Below are 17,178 nucleotides of genomic sequence, written 5' to 3'. Positions count from 1 at the left end.
ATGGTGGTAAAACATGATGGCAAGGTTATGTATTTATTTTCCATAAACAGTTCCGCTACATCAATAAAATATGTGGCAGCAAGTTCGCAAACTTCATGGCAACTTCTCCCCCTTTTGCAGTTCCTTTCTTGTCGCCCCCTGATGCACAAACAAGTGTTTATGAACCGGCCGACATAATTGGGGAGCACTTCTCCCATGTTTCTAGTTTAACTACACTATACTGATTCTTAGAGTATAAAAACACGGCAGAAAAGCAGGCACCCAACGAGTGGTTAAATTAACGAACCCTACAATAGTTTGATTGCAGTCCATGAACTTCATAGAGAAATAATTAACAGTAAACAGACTACACCATGCCCTGATCAGGCACATTATCAAAGCCTAGTCCATTTCTATGAACCTGCTGTTGAAGGGCTCTTGAAAATTTTTAACAATACCTGGGTGTGGGGGAAATGCCCGAGGCTTGGAAAAGGCAGTTATCGTACCATTCCTGTAATCTGGAGAACTCCCAACCTCTTCAAATAGTTACAAGCCAATAGCGATGACCAGCTGCTTTGCCACATCCTCCGAAAGCATAGTAAGTATTAGGTTAACGTGTATTCTTGAATCTCGCGAACTGCTTGACTTCCATCAGTGTGGCTTCAGAAAAGCTTGTTCAACAGTGGACCATCTTCTCCGGTTTGAAATCACTGTCCGAGAAGCATTCATACATACACAACACAGTCCGGCAATTGTCTTTGATATGGACAAGGACTATGATACCACCTGGAGGTTTGGGATTCTCCGCTACCTGCAAGAACTGAGCATCCGCGGCAGAATGTTGAACTGCCTGAAAGATTTCTTGTCGAACCGCACATTTCAAGTCCGCCTCGGTTCAACCTTCTGGAGGAACTTCACTCAGGTGAGCGGCATACCTCAGGGATGCATTTTAAGCGCTACACTTTTCATCGTAAAAGGAGATTCCATAGCCAAAGTAATCTCAAACTCTATTATGTAGTCAGTTGATGTTAAAACGCTCTCACAAAGACACTGGGGCTCTGATAGGATAAGTCTTCTGCCTCTCTATCATTCCCCAGTACGCTCCTGTGAAGATTATGGGTGTGTGGTCTATGGTTCAGCGAGACCATCACAAGTTAAAGGGCTGCACTGATAACAGAGGTTTTGCGTCTTTCGACCGGTTCATACGGGACGTCACGTGTGATTCGCCTCCATGCAGAAACAAATGAACCATGACTAGCTGATACAAGAACCATTTTTACATATTCATACATCCTGAAAGCCCGTTCGTTACCGAAACACACTTCTTGCCAATTAGTTACAAAAATCCTTTCTAGGACACTGCTTAACAACAAGCCTCACACCATCAGCCCACCCATAATTCATTATTAAGAGTAGGGGCAGGAATTAAACGTATTCACTCCTTGAAATTGCACAGAGACCTGACCCATGCCCAACTTGGTACAACTTTCCTGCTGTACTTCACCTCACGTTTTTAAACTTTCTTAAGACACAAACACGTCATGAACATATACAAGAATTCTGAGCACTGAATGAGAAATACTGTAATCAAAACAATTATCTGCACTGAACGATAAATACTCTGATCACGCAGAAATTGATGCAGATTGTTCCAAAGCAACCCTTTATGTAGTAGAAGACAGATGAGAAAAAATAGTAAGGTTGCCTCATCGTGTGTCAGTTCTTACCGCCAAATGTTACACCATATCACTAGCTGTAGAAAAAATGCTGAAGAGCAACATATCATTATCATTTATACAGACGGCCTTAGCGTAGTTACATCACTAGATGACAAAAAAATGGCAGTGGCTTAGCTCTGCTATGCCAGGATATACGTAGCGTAAGGTGAAGGAGAGGTGTCCAGATCTTGGTGAACACCTGAACCAGAGGGAAGGCGCATAACTGGCCTTTTGAAGCAGTGGACACCTCAAGCATGCTTTAAGCTAAGTGGCAGTAGTGAAAGGTGTGAGCTGCATTCGTCGGCATTGACAAATTTGTGCCAGAAACGGAGCGCTGAAGCCATAGGCCGTCTGTGTTCGTTGTGTTCATTGGCGTTGGCGTTGACTACGTTTTACACTCCAATTGCATTAAGGAAATTGATTGATTAAAAACATCTTTATTTGTTCAGTATTCTCAGAACATGTGGGTGGGCCGCCTAGGAAGTGCGCATAATGGCTCCCTGGGTCATTGGACGCCTGAATCGTGCTTATAGGTACGTGGGGTGATGAGAGGGAGATATGTGGGCCGCAGGCATTGACAAGGTTGTGCCAGAAACGCGGCGCTGAAGCCATAGGCCGTCGGCGTTCATTGTGTTCATTCGCGTTGTGAACGTCTGTACACTCCGTTCATTTTAAGGAAACAAAACGAGCGCGCGCGGCGAGGCACGCCAGCTATGCGCCGTGTGACGTCAGTGCTCCTCGCGCATGCGCAGCACGTCTCTCCAGGAGCCACGCGAAACTGCTCAGCCTCGGCCAGTGTAGCTCGCGCTGCAAACTGCAACATAGACCACAGCGTGTTAGCGTCCAAAGCACAAGAGCTTAAAATTATATTCTACTGGGTACAAGGTCACATAGGAATTTACGGTAACGAAGGAGCCGATGTATATGCCGCAGCCGCCTGCAAATTATAGAATGGAAGACATGCAGTGACCCAAAGCGTTGTATTCAAGTAATTTCATGTCGCCTTCGTGTTGGACACACGCACTTCACACATAACTTCATTCTTCCAAAGAAAGACGATCCTACATGCGCACACTGCGGAGAGATCGTCACCAAAACCACATAATAACATCGTGTACAAAACTTTATGAACTCAGAAAAAAGCATTTCCCACAATTTTATGACGAGCACATCCCATTAAACTCTTGCTTACTCCTAGGAGAAAATTCAGCAGTCAAAACCTTTTCTCTTGTTGCGTTCCGAAAATGTTGAAACGTCCTAAACCTGATGTAGTTTTACAAAATAATCTTTAAACTTACGCACACCAGACAGACATGCGATAACTTGGGTTTGGCGCATGATGATCTGAGATACCTATGTGCCATAAAACCTAACAACACAATAAATAATAGTTGGCAGTTTAAAGTTTTGAAGTTATTAACCATTAAACGAAAGAGAGCGGACTGGAACTGCCGTCCTCAATGCGCAATACGCGCCTCTAGTCTACTATGCCACAATGAGAATGCCAAGCCACCGTTTTGAAATAATTATTTTAGCCAGTCTTGATGCGGCTGCTACCTGGCAGTGGGTGGAGTTTTGATCGCTGGTTGCACCGGCTGCATTTGGCAAATGGGTCGCCTAGACGTGATCAGTCGAGAGTATCTGGCCGCGTCTTGATCACACACAAAGCGGCATGCCGGCAGGTTTGAATAATGAACTACAGATTCGCGGCATTACTCCCCTTTCAAAGAAGCACCAATCCAATGCTTTAAAACAAAGAAGGTGACTAGAAACCAATATAATGGACTGTGCACAAAAAACACCCAGATTGGAAATACAGCGTCATTTAACGCACATAATAGGGCCATAGACGGACGACATGGACACATTCTGGTCGTACGCGGCATCGCTGGGATTCAGTCATTCGCTCAGGAATGACTTCATACTCTAGTTCCCGTAGCCGACGAAGGACCTCGTACGGATCGAAATAACGGCGCAAAAGTTTTTCACTGTATTCGCGGCGGCGAATGGGTACGCAAACCCTGACTCGCTATCCTAGCTTGCATTTGGAGTTACTTCTTCGTAGGGTGTGGCGCCTGGCGTCGGTCTGCTGCTGGTCTTTGACACGTAATCGGACAAGTCTTGGGGCTTCTGAGCGCTGAAAACAGGTGGCGACATCGACGTTATCTTTTTCGATAATGTTGGGCAGCATGGCGTTTAGCGGGGTCGTGGGCTTTCTGCCACGGACGAGCCTCAAAGGCGTCGTCTGGGTAGTCTCCTGCACTGCTGAGTTGGCGAAGATGATGTACGGCAAGATGACGTCCCAGGCCTTGTGTTCGCCATCGCCATACATGGTCAGCATGTAAGCGATGGTTTCGTTCCGGCGTTCCGTTGGTCTGCGGATAGTAGGCAGCTGTCCTCCGCTGGCTTGTTTGGCTGTAGCGCAGGGTGACTAGCGTCAGTTCCGCCCTGAATGCTGTTCCTCTGCTGTCGGGTGCGCCGTGTCGCAGAAGAATGCACTCCAAAAAGTATTTGGCTACTTCTGTTCCTGTTCCGTTCGGTAGTGCTTTTGCCTCGGCGTAACGGGTCAGGTAGTCGGTAGCTATAATGATCCACTTATTTCCAGACGTTGATTTCGAGAAAGGGCCAAGCAAGCCCATACCGATCTGCTGAAAGGGCCTTGAGGGGGGTCCAGTAGGGTTGAGAAGTCCCGTTAATCAGGTGGGAGAGGTCTTTCGTCGGTGACAATCTCGGCAGGTTTTCATATAATGTGTGACATCGGCAGAGAGTCGGAGAAAATAATACTCGTCTTGAATGCGTTTCTGCGACGATAATTGCGCTCTCAAGTTAGCAGAATGCATGCGAAGGAACAGTGAAAATCTCATAAGTTCTAATTTGGGAGCAAGATCCCAACAAGCAAAGACGCATATAACAAGCCTGATAACGCCGTTTGAATTACGCTGAAAAACAGGATCCGCGCTTTATTTCAATTGCCGCCCGAACCCACTGGCGCTCATCCTGGAACCAAGCACAACGCGAAGCCCTGTCTTGGGCAGCACGAAAGGCGCGAAGCGAGTGATGCTTTTTACAAAGCACGGATGATCGCGCTGTAATCGCGGCGCATTCGGGCGCATGGAGCGTGCTGTCACGTGGTATTTTTAAACTCCGCGGGCTTTCGTTTTTCCCGAATAAAAACGGCCACGCAAAGTCGATCTCGTTGGAAGTTCCTGGGTTGGACAATATTTGTAGAGTTCCACAACTTTCCTTTTGACGCCTGAACGTTTCAAGCTATGTTTAAAGAATTAATTTATTTATGTCGGGTAATTATTCAAATAGGAGAAGCGAACAAAATGGTACTGTAACTTTAGTTAAACCCTAGCCACATCCACGTGATTTCAGTTCTGGAGAACGCTTAGTTTTTTTTATAAATCTTGGCCCAAGTTAGCTGGGACACTCTATTTTCTAAGCCATTTTTTTAAATCGAAGTGAGAAAAGGCAAATACTTACTGAAAAATTACTTACTGACAAATATTGAAATGATGTATGGTTCTACAATCATTATCAAAATTCTCTTGCAGATGAAGAATGCCTGTGTGCCTACAAAGTAGTCTTTTCATTCGCTTTTACCCCGGACGATCCTTACACTATTCACATTTTCATAATGCCCCATTATAGTTTTATAGGGCAATTATTTAACACCACGCACTGTGTTGCGAAACGCACAGTAAGATGTTCTCTGCTTCCGGTAAGCAGGACGCTAATTCGAAGGTATGAATTAACTCCTCGCTTCCAGCTCTATTGGATGCTTTATTTTTGACGAGCCATTGCGAAACGGACCCCAGGTGCCGGTTCCAAGATTTCTGTGGTTGTTCTGAAAGTCATTGAAATCTGGAACTTTGTCTACGTTTTCTTAGTCTAGTAAACTAGAAACTCGCGGTAAGCCTAATACTGCATTTTCTTCTAAGAGCAAGTTCGAGTGGGAAGGCAGGTATTTGTTAGAAGATACTGTGAAACGCCTTTTTTCAGGCTTTGTCGCTTTCTGCAAGAAATAATATACAAAATACTGTGAACCGTTCTCCACAAAGTTCTCAAAGTGGTTTTATCTGTTGCCAGAGCTACGTCTAAGATGAACTCATTTTTAAAGTGCTTATGTGCTGTGCTAACATAGCATAATAACCTAGCGAAACCTCCTTGCTATTTACGTGACCAGTATTCGTTCTGGCCGACTTTAACAGGGGCTTTTTATGATGTAGTAGTCCTAGTTTATCTTCATTGGCTTTTTAGATTAATCTCTGCTACCATCCTGCAATATTTCTGCGCAGTATTTAGTTTTTTTTTTTCAGTTCACAATTTTGAGCTCAAACAGCTAACTAGTCAGATCTTTCGTTATGGGCATGCTGGCCAGGCCCGGGGCAAAACACAAGCAAATTATTTTCCTTCTTTCTTGGCGGTGGCTGCATCGAGTATCATATTTCCTATTAACGCTTTCTGGTCATCAGTGAGCAGTGCATAGAAAAAAAGATAGGTGTTTTTCGTAGAATTCACAGTGACGTCGGGCGAAAGTAAATAATCTTCCAGCCGCTTTTTCACCTTGTTTGTGCGGAAGCATTATCTAAAACTCAAAGCAATAAAAGGAAAAAGGTGAACAATGCAGGTCACGCTGACACTAACACCAGGTGCACTTCACCTTCCGCGTACTGATATGGGAAAGAAAGCAACCGGAGATGATTTCTCAGTACAGATATGTCCTTTGTCTTAACTCTGAGTTCAAGTGTCAGGCGTGATATGAATAAAAAAAGTGTTAAAGGCCACGTAACAAGCTTTCACACCGTAAATGACAGCGTGGGGCGTGTGGCAATAAATATGCAAGCGAGCATACCTGGACCAAGTTTACCGCCACCACATCGTCGCCTGTACGCCAAAGCCACGATAGAAAGCAGAAGACTTCCGGAGGGGTTGCTCCACCTAAACTCACAGGTAAGCGCTGATTACTTCACAGCTTATGGATGTGCAGACAAAAATTTACATTTGCTCGGAAGCAACCATTTTGATTTTTTTTCTCATTACATGCACGACGGGAGTGCGTTAGCGCAGCTCAGGTTTAGTAGAGAGGTTCGCCATGACCGCTAACGTTTTGACAGTGTTGAGAAGACCATATACTTCTTGCGAAGCACCTTTTGCCATTTATTCTCATGGGTCATATGCGTTCTTGCAGTTATTAACAAAATTTAGATGACTAGTGAAGTGTTAATAGCTTTTTTTCGCCGTTTCCTCGAGCTCGACAAAACAAAGATGATGTTTTCCTTGAATGCCTGAAATTAACCGTATGGTATCATGAGCGAACACATTCGAAGTTTTAAAGCGTTTCTTAGGAGCTATGAGCTCAGTTTTCAGGTCTACCACGAAGCATAGCGCTCCAAATGAAGAACTCTAAACCTTACAGTCTTTGCTAGGAATTGATTTCAAGCATTTCAAAAGCATCCGATGCGAAGTACGCGCACTGAACATACGCGGCACATCGGACGGCCCGCAGTGTCCCAGGCTACCGCGCCTACCATGCCACTACGGCCACACCACTTGCGTCTATTTATGTACGCAGCGACGTACTCGAGGAGCCTCTGGACATCCCCTCCACCCTCCTTAAATATTGAGTTCGTGTGGTCTATTACTGCCCTTCTTCCCGCGTCTAACTCGCCTTTTTGTCTTTCTACAATCCCCCTGTCACCTACTCTTTATTATCCACCCTGGGCAAGTTCCTTCACTCTCTTCCTTGTAACTCCCATCTTCTCTTTGGTGGTGACTTTAATGCCCCTATGCACTCTGCGGCTACCCTCAAACACGGGCGCCTCTCCCACTGTCTAATCTAAGAACGCCACCTCACCCTTCTCAATACTCCTGGCTCCGTTACTCGAGCGGGCACTGCCTCACGGCGCCCCACGATGCCCGACCTAACTTTCTCTCGGGGTTCACTTTCATTTCACGGGCAGGTGACAGCCGAAACTCTTCTCAGTGACCACTTTCTCCTTCATATTTCCACCTCTCCTTCCCACATCCCTCGATATCATCCGGTCACTCACACTGACTGGCACGCCTTCCTCTCTAATCTAGATTCCGACTCCGTTCAATCCTACGACGCCTACACGTCGCGCATCACTGCAGCGCTCACATACAGTAGCCATCGCGTTCGCTCTCGTCATCCAGTCACAGACCCAGATCCTCACCTTCTCCCTCTATAGCGTCCCCGTAAACGTCTTCAACGCTCCTTTCGCTCCCAACCACACGATGCCCAACTTTTCTCCCGGGCCAATGCTCTGCGGTGATCACTGCCGAGATCATCGCCCACTGCGCCTCGCTCGAGCACTCTCCTTGGAGTGCTCTTTGTGACCGTCTTGACTCTGCATTGCACTCGCGATCCGCATGGTCTCTCTTAAAATCCCTCCCTGGCACTAAGCCTGCCCTTGCTCCAACTATAGCTAAAGCCCTCACTCAAGGGACTCCCTCCGATGTTTTTGATCAGCTCGCTCTCTATACCTCCCCCTCCCCTGGCGCCCTCCTACTCGGTATACACGGGCGGACCTAACCCCGATCTGGACCACTCCTTCACTCTACGAGAGCTCGAGTCGGCTCTGGCTGCTAATGCTACACGTTCGGCTACCGGTGAAGATGCCATTACATACACCACACTTCGCAACCTTCCTGACTGTGCCATACAATTCCTCCTTCAAACCCACAATGAGGCCTGGGACAGCGGCTGCCTGCCGAGCTGCAACACCTCCTCCCTCATTTTTATGAATCCAATGCCGGGCAAACCTCTTCTCTCTCTAGCCTCCGCCCAAACTCCCTGACATCGTTCTCTTGGTAAGACCCTTCAGCGAATGACCCTGACTCGCCTCTTTAATTTTCTCGAGGGAGTCCTTCCCCCATTCTCTCATCGGCTTGCGACGCCGCGTCTGTCAACAGGACATGTTTCTGATTCTCCAGCACACCTTTCTCTCGCCTACCCCCACTCAAATTCACACTTGTGACCGTCAATGTTCGCAAGGCCTTCGACGGTGTTTGGCACAGACACATCCTTTTCCAACTCGCCTCCGTAGACTCTGGCTACCGCATGCACTCTTATATCCGCTCATTCCTCTCTAAACGTGCCGCTCGCTTTCGAGTAGACACCCATCTGTCCGACCCCCACCACCTCACTCCTGGCACTCCTCATGGTGCTGTTCTCTCTCCTACCCTTTTCAATCTTGCTATAGCCCCTCTCGCCTCTCAGCTAGCTGAAATTGCCGACCTGCATCGTATATTTTACGCCGATGACATCACTCTCTGGTGTTCATCTGGCTCTCCCGGTCACATACAGGACACCCTGCAACATGGAGTAGATCTCATCGACTCCTTTCTCACCACAGCTGGCCTCTCTCCTGCTCCTCAAAAATCTGAGCTTCTCCTTCTCAACCATTCCTCATACCAGAGCTCACACAACCACTTCGTGTCTCTCCACCTTCCTGGCTTTCCCATTCCTGTCGTCACGCAGTACAAAGTTCTTGGCTTTCCTTTGCATGCAGCCAAGAACGTGCAAGCCCTCCACCACGCTGTCATCACCTGCCACTCGGTAACGCACCTCCGACAGCGCGTGGTCACTCGGCGCTCAGGTCTCCACGAGGCTCATGCGTGCCGAGTTCCCCACTCTTGCACTTTGCACCCTACGTTTCCTTCAATCAGACACAACCTAACGCTCTCGAGACTGCCCTTTTGGACCTCCACAAGCTTGGCAGCTCTCAACCTCCCTATAACTACCTCTACCGCTAAGATATTTGCCACAGACCTCTTCCATTCTCTCCGTTCTCTTCTCTCTCTCCATCGTGACTCGCAGCTTCCGCGGCTTTCCCTTACCCGCCAGGGTTAGTGGTTACTGACTCAAGCGGGTATCTCGCTCATTCCCATCGCCCCGTTTACTTCTCGTATTCCCACCCCGCCTCCCGATCTTCGTATCCTCCCCCTCCCGACCAACATGTCCCCCGTCCTGCACGCCAGCCGTCGTCATGCAGCCGCGCAGCACCATTCCCCTCTCTTTCATATCCAGGGTGTAGCTTACACGGATGCCTCCTTCGTGGCTCCTCGAGGTTCCTGCGGCTACGTCCTGTACCATAGCCACCTCCCCGCTCCTGAAACTCACACCGGCGGGCCCTATCTATGCTCTCCGGAAGCATTGTCTCTAGAGGTCGTCGCCACTACGGATGCCCTCCAGTCATTTGCCCTCCTTCCTTGTCTTCAAGAGTGCACAGTCTATGCAGACTCAGAAGTCGCTATACACCACATACAAAAACGCACCCTAACCCCTTCGCTCCAAGAGGAGATCGAACGAGCGGTCTCCGCATTGCAGCCTTTCATCGTTTTCTTCCGCTAGGTTTGTGGGCATTCAGGGATTGACGGCAATGAGCTGGCCCATGAACTCGGCCGCGACACACTTTTCCGGGCACCGTGGATCCCCTGGATTAACACCTCTTTTTGGGCTAGTGGGTGCATTCTTGAATTAGAGGGAAAAAATAGCGCCAAACCATGCAAACCACAAGAAAGGAACGAGGACGAGCCACAAGCGCTAACTCACAACTGAAGCTTTATTGAAGCCAGGAAGCGCCTTATATAAGGTGAAGTTTCAAGGGGAAAGAAGGGTGACAAGAAAGCGAGAGTGATCAAAGGCAACCATCTGGAATTGTACAAACAGGCAGGCAGCCAAAAGTCGCAAAAATAAAAAGAAAAGTTACCTGATAGCGGAATCTAGGAAATTGAACTCAGAGGCAGAAAGAGATAAAGATGGAGTGCTGACACACTTACAGCCAAATTTCGTTATGCAGAAAGCCGGCAGAAAAACACGTGCAGTTTTATCCGTGCTCTTGCCAAGAATCTTTGTCTCGTTTAACCGAGCCTCGCAACCGTTGCAACTCATTACGTGCGCAACTAAATGTGCGTACTTATCCTTCATATCTGATAAATTTCGGGCATGGTCCCCCAAACGCTCGTTGATGCAGCGTCAAGTCTGGCCGACATAAAGTTACCCACACGTTAAGGGGATAGCGTAAACCACTCCTACGGAACACTTGGTAAACGAAGTACCGTGCTTCATCTGGCAATCCCGCTTTCTTGAGTCGCATATTCGGGGGCACAACTTTTCCAGCTTGTTAGGAGCCGAAAACGCGACACTCACGCCATACCTGTTGGCCACTTTCCTCAAGTTGTGCGAGGTTTTGTGTACGTAAGGCACAACTAGCGGCTTCTGTGTCCTGTGACGGTCCTCTCCGGCATTCCTTCGTGTTCCGTGCTTAGGTTTTTGAAGCAGCGTCTCGCAAACAGCAACCAACACAGAGCAGTGAAACCCAGCCGCCGAAAGTCGGCTCATCTGATTCTGGAATCTGTCTTCCAACTGGTGCGGGCACGATTCCTTGAGAGTAGACTCCAGGCAATGCGACGCTATTGCTCTTTTTAGTCTTGGAGTGGGTCCCCTGGCCCAAGCCCTCAGAGGACGGTGGGAGTCTCACCCTTCGCCGCACCATAAAAGAGCTCCTCCCCGACAAACACCTTAGCCCTCCCCCCTCATCCATCATTCACGGTGACGGAGGCTCGCTTTCTTCGGCACATCCAAATGAATGAAGTCATCACCCCGTCTCGCCTCTTTCTCTATCCATATATATATGCGGACCAGTCCCATTGCCTCTTCTATTGCCCGGCTGCTCAGCAGTCGGAATCCTACCCCCCCCCCCCCCCCCTTTCTTTATCCATCACCACCTGACTCGACTGGCTTGGTTCTGAGGGGGAGGACGAACAGCGGCTTCTGGTCGCCCAAGCGGTTGACATGCTCGGCCTGTAAATTATGGCCGATTAAAGGTCCTCTACTACTACTACTACGCGGCACAGGATTTTATTACACGCAAAACTCCTTTCTTTTTGCACGCCGACTCTTTCAGGCTTCACATGGGGCTGGTTAAACTTCACGGAGATCTTGCAAGTTTCCAGCAGTGCCGCCACGTGCTTGGCTCAAAGCACTACCATGATCCTGTGCGTTTGCGCTGAAGCGTAAGCACTCAGTCAGAACAACCCGGCTCAACGCTGAAACCTAACGCAGGATAAAGTGTCAAAAACAGTCGATGGCTCTCAGGGTATCTTCCTCCGCTGAACCAAGCCAAGAAGTAAGATGTAAGTGAGTGTAGGACATCAGTGAAGAAGCAAAAGTTTAGGTTGCCCGCAAGCTTCAGGGTTGTGGCGTTTTTCCGCTAATCTATTTTTAGCCGTGATGGCCACATTTCGAAGCTGGTGAAATGCAAAAACAACTATGTGCTCCACAACAGCAGTGCACGTTAAAAAAGCCTTGGTAGCTGAAATAGTACCGCAGCTCTCCACTGCTGCAACTCTCATGAACGATAGCCGGCTAGAGTATTGGACTGTATTCTAAGAGAAAATAAGCGTAGCAGGGGGCGGCAGAAAGTTAGTTGGGCTCAAGAATTATGTAGGTGCAAGGTGCCCGCTGCTGGCACAGTACGGGGTTAATTGGAGAGATGTGGTAAAGCCCTTTGTCCTGCAGTGGGCGTAGTCGGACTGATGGTGGTGAGGGTTAGATAGCACACCACTAGAAATAAAAATGACTGAAGACACTTTAGAAATTCTAAAGTGTGCTTGGCGAAAGCCTTGTGGTCAACCTACTGCATATACCATGTTGTACAAGGCGCCCCGCTGCAGTGGTGACAGTGTTCGCCGATATCCCTTTGAATTACCCAAAGGTGCTTGTAGTAAACGAGGGACTCTCTGGGCCACTTCGGAGCCATGCGTCTCAGTCACGTGACTGCAACGAGACGTCTGGCGAAGAAGCGGCGCTCATTCTACCGGTACTGTGTGACGTCACAGTTCCTATGCACAGCTGCGCCCCCCACCTGCGCGCCGGTTGCTAAAGAGAGGAGGAGGTTGCGCCGCTGCGCAGAGAAAGGCCACATGTGGCACGATTCCAGCGCAGGGACGGACGCTACCGCGAGCATGAGCCATTAAGGGCTTTCGCTTTAAAAGACGCCTTTTCATCTCGCGCCTTCTTTCGCGGTTCTTTAAGCTTGTCCTTGTACAGGACGCCACTGCAGCTTCTTTCCGGTTCCGCGTTTCCCAACCAGGCGCTGCACCAACGATACGCGATACGCTATACGCCACACACGTTAATTCCATGTTCGCGCGCACCAGGTTCACTTGGGGGACCATACGACATTTTAAATTCAATTTAACTTTTCTTCCAGTATCTGAAGTTACAGTGTCGACTTACAGAACGCACTGACAAATTTGTGAGCAAATACTGCAGTCATATTCACTTGACAGCAGCCTGAGTTGTTAAAGTCAGGTACGAGGTGCGAGTAAATGCTGGTAAACTGCGTGCTTGCTACGTTTCCTTTAACTAAGAACTATATGCCGATCGATAAATGCTTGAAAATGTTTCACATTTAGCTATATTTTTCTGAGGATGGCGCCAGCGATTCAGCCCAATAGGTCCCGCGGAAAAACAAGAAAACGAGAACGGTGTAGTGCAAGGCAAATTCGTGCACTTTGACATCCATTGACCCTGCCCGCTACCAGGAAGAAATAAAAAATACTGCAATATAGGAAAAGGCATTGGGCTCTTCGATACTTATGAAGGAAAAAGAGCACCTAAAATTAGAGGTTTCCGGTCTGGGTAGCAGAATTTTTGCTTACTGCTTAAAATATCACTGTATCACATTCTTCAAAAGAGCATATAAATTTGGCATGTTTCTCTTCTGATTTGAAAAAAAAAGGGCTTTCTTGTCATCTGCCGGAATATTTACAAACGAGGAAACAGCGAATTAACTGCTTTTTTTATGCATACTGCGGTAGAGCAGGACATTCACCGATCACTGATAGACATTCTCTAATTGTAGAACAAGTCCGCTGCCGGGATAGATGCAGGCTCACTAAAACGTCATGCTGAGTCATTCCAGCTGCGAGAAAGCTGGACGACGGTGAGGGTAGGGTAGAAATTAGGGCAGAAATATTGCGGAATTGTAACTCCAAGTGGAAGGAAGATTTATAACCGTCAAAGTTCCATCATTAAAACATTTTCGATTATCTTCATATAATGACCACCGCTAGCCAGCGCCAGATGACCTCGGGGATGGCGTTCGACATGCAGAGGGAAGGTAAACTCTTAGTGCAGAGCTGTTCTGAGTGCAACGTATACACTCCGTGTGTGCCCATAGCTGCCGCACTGTCATGCGGCTGTTGCATTGGTTCCTCGAGGCAGTCGCAAGCGCAGGGTTACTACAAGCAACAGGCACGCCTGCGCGAACATCTGCGATCTAAGCTTTTCAAAATAAGCTTGACAGCGACAAGAATGCCGGAACCCTGCATTTAGTCGCAGCACATAGTGTGCGCCTGTGCATGGCGCATCGCGATCACTCATCGCTTCCACTGCGCGACTCAGCAGAAGCAGCAAGTATACCGACCTGTTTTAAGGAACGAGGGTTATGCGATTTTCCTTGGAGTTTTCGATAATCCATTTAGAACATGCAACCACTGGAGTGCTGACAGGAAAAAAAAGAGGAGAAGGAGAAGAAGAAAAAGTGCTTATTAAGAACATAACATTATCTTTAAATATCAACATGGGTTCCGTAAAGGCTACTCTTGCGAAACGCAACTTGCCGGATTCATTCAAGACATACATTCATCGATTGATGCTGGCATTAGAGTAGACTCCATATTTCTTGATTTTTCTAAAGCTTTCGACACAGTACCTCACAACCGGTTATTAATGAAACTAGCACTGCTTAATATTCACCCTCTTGTCATTGCATGGGTTAAAGATTTTCTGTTTTCCAGGTCTCAATTTACAACTGTCAACAATTCGTCTTTCAGCCAAGTACACTCTGGCGTCCCACAAGGAAGTGTGCTTGGCCCCTTACTTTTCCTAATATTTATCAACGATTTACCGGATTCCATTTCTTCCCATATCAGACTTTTTGCTGATGATTGTGTAATTTATCGCAAAATTTATTCTAACACCGATTGCCAATCCCTTCAATCTGACCTGGATTCAGTAACAGCATGGTGCTCAACCTGGCTTATGCAACTTAATCATTCAAAAACTAAATTGATGTCTTTTACTAACCGAATGTCTCGAATTCAAACAGCATACTCCTTAAATAATAGCTCACTCGAGCTAGTCACCACGTATAAGTACTTAGGACTTCACCTTCATTCAGACTTAGCATGGAACCACCATATTAACCTTATGCTTGCATCTGCTAATCGGTTATTAGGTCTCTTAAAACATAACCTAAAGCATGCTCCTCCTCACCTCCGTGCTCATGCCTATACCACTCTAATTCGACCTAAAATTGAATATGCCTCGGCTATTTGGGACCCTTACCAATCTTACCTAATAAATAACATTGAATCATTGCAGAACCGCGCCGTTCGTTTTATTTACTCCGATTATTCAAGTAACACCAGCGTCACAGCCTTAAAGAAACGCGCAGGTCTCCAGGATTTATGTCTCCGCCGTAAAATTGCACGACTGTCACTTTTTCATAAACTTTATCATCATCCATCACTTCATAACGACTTTTTTTCTTTGCCTACTTCGATTTTTGACCGCCGCGATCATCCCTTTAAAGTTAGACGTTTCACGTGCAGGACATTTATCTATGCGCATTCATTCGTACCACGCACAATATCTGACTGGAACACTCTGCCTTCACATATCGCAACCACCACTGATCCTGATAAATATTTTAAACTTATATCTTCAATAACTACTGCTTAACTCTTCGCATACATTGTTATTTTATTTGTTCATGGCTTCCTTTTTTGCAGGGTTTGTTACTAAAAAGATTCATTGTATTGGTGTTCTGTTTGTATAATTTTAATAATGCAGTAATCTTCGTTCTTTGCCGCGCTGCCATTCTTTTGATTCTTTTGCTTACTTATATGTCATGCAAAGTGTCTTATTTGTGCTTTTGATTGATTCTTTTGCTTACTTATTTCATCCAGTGTGTCTTATTTGTGCTTTTGTTGTTTGTTTTATATTTGTGGTTTTTTTTCTGTTCAATTGCCTGTGCCCCCCCCCCCCCCCTACGTAATACCCTCTCGAGGGCCTTTAGGGGGATTCTGTATAAATAAATAAATAAATAAATAAATTGCCCCAGAAATGGGGGAAAATAAGTGCGGATGTCTTCTTGAAGCTGATAAGTTAGCACCCCTTTTGGAAACATGCGACTTCCTGCTCTCACCTGGCGCATTGCGAAGATCTAATCAATCTAGGCAGCCATCATAACAGCACAAAATTTCTTTTACTAATCTGACTACTGTACGTTTTTACACTAGACAGTGCTACTTGACTAGTAGTCTACCAGAACTGGCGCACTATCATTCTGGAAGGCATACTCTATTTTCAAGAGGAAGAGGAAGAAATGGGCTTTGGCAGGACATGTAATGCGAAGGCAAGATAACCGCTGGTCCTTAAGGGTAACGGAGTGGATTCCAAGAGAAAGCAAACGTAGAGAAGGACGGCAGAAAGTTAGGTGGGTGGACGAGATTAAGAAGTTTGCGGGGATACAGTGGCGGCAACTGACAAAGGACAGGGTTAAGGAGAGACATGAGAGAGGCATTTGCCCTGCAGTGGGTGTAGTCAGGCTGATGATGATGATGACTCTATTTTCAACGTATGACGGTACTAGTTCAATGATGACGGTACTAGTTCAACAACTGTGTGCAGCCAGCGGTGCTCTGCAGGACTGCGTTTTAGGTCCCCTTCTTTTTCTGGCATTCATAAATGAACTTTCTGGCTAATTTCAAGTATTACTTTAAGCCAATGAGTGCGGTATTATTATGACATTTCTGGAAATAGTAATCAGTTAGACTGACGGATCACTTAAGCTCTGTGTTGACTTGGTGTGAAAAATAAAGCTTGACTATAAATGTCCCAAAATGCAATCTATCTCCGTTTAGAAACAGCAAGCAAGTCTTTTAAATAGCTTTTGCTGTTTGTGGCACCGTCACACCTTCTGTCTCTTCCTACAGGCATTTGGAAATTTTTCTCCGCAACTGATCGTGAAGTCAACACGTCTATTATTACAGGCCAGAAATAACCGCAGGTTAAAATTCCTCGGACGCAACGTCAAGGATGCTGCAGTTGTAGTGAACGAATCTAACTTAGGACTCATACTCAAATATGCTTGCGGCGCTTGGGACCCACATCTAGGAGCAAATATTAAGGTGTTGGAGGGCATTAAAATATGCGCCACACTATTTATTTCTGGCGTCTGTGACTTCCAAAAGTTCTTTTCTTGTTTGCACGAGGCGAAACATCAATTCGAGATAATCAGAAGCCGGTTGCTGTTTTAATGTGTGAATAACAAAAACGGGATTAAAAAAACTACACAAAAGAAAACACCTCAATTTCAGCAAAAACTTTTCACGAATTCCAGGTACTTGAATACAGTGCCCGAAAAAATTATTCGTACAA

Source organism: Amblyomma mixtum, chromosome 2 (assembly GCF_055824585.1).
Source record: "Amblyomma mixtum isolate Tamu chromosome 2, ASM5582458v1, whole genome shotgun sequence".
NCBI lineage: Eukaryota > Metazoa > Arthropoda > Arachnida > Ixodida > Ixodidae > Amblyomma > Amblyomma mixtum.
Note: the sequence above shows the minus strand (reverse complement) of the source record.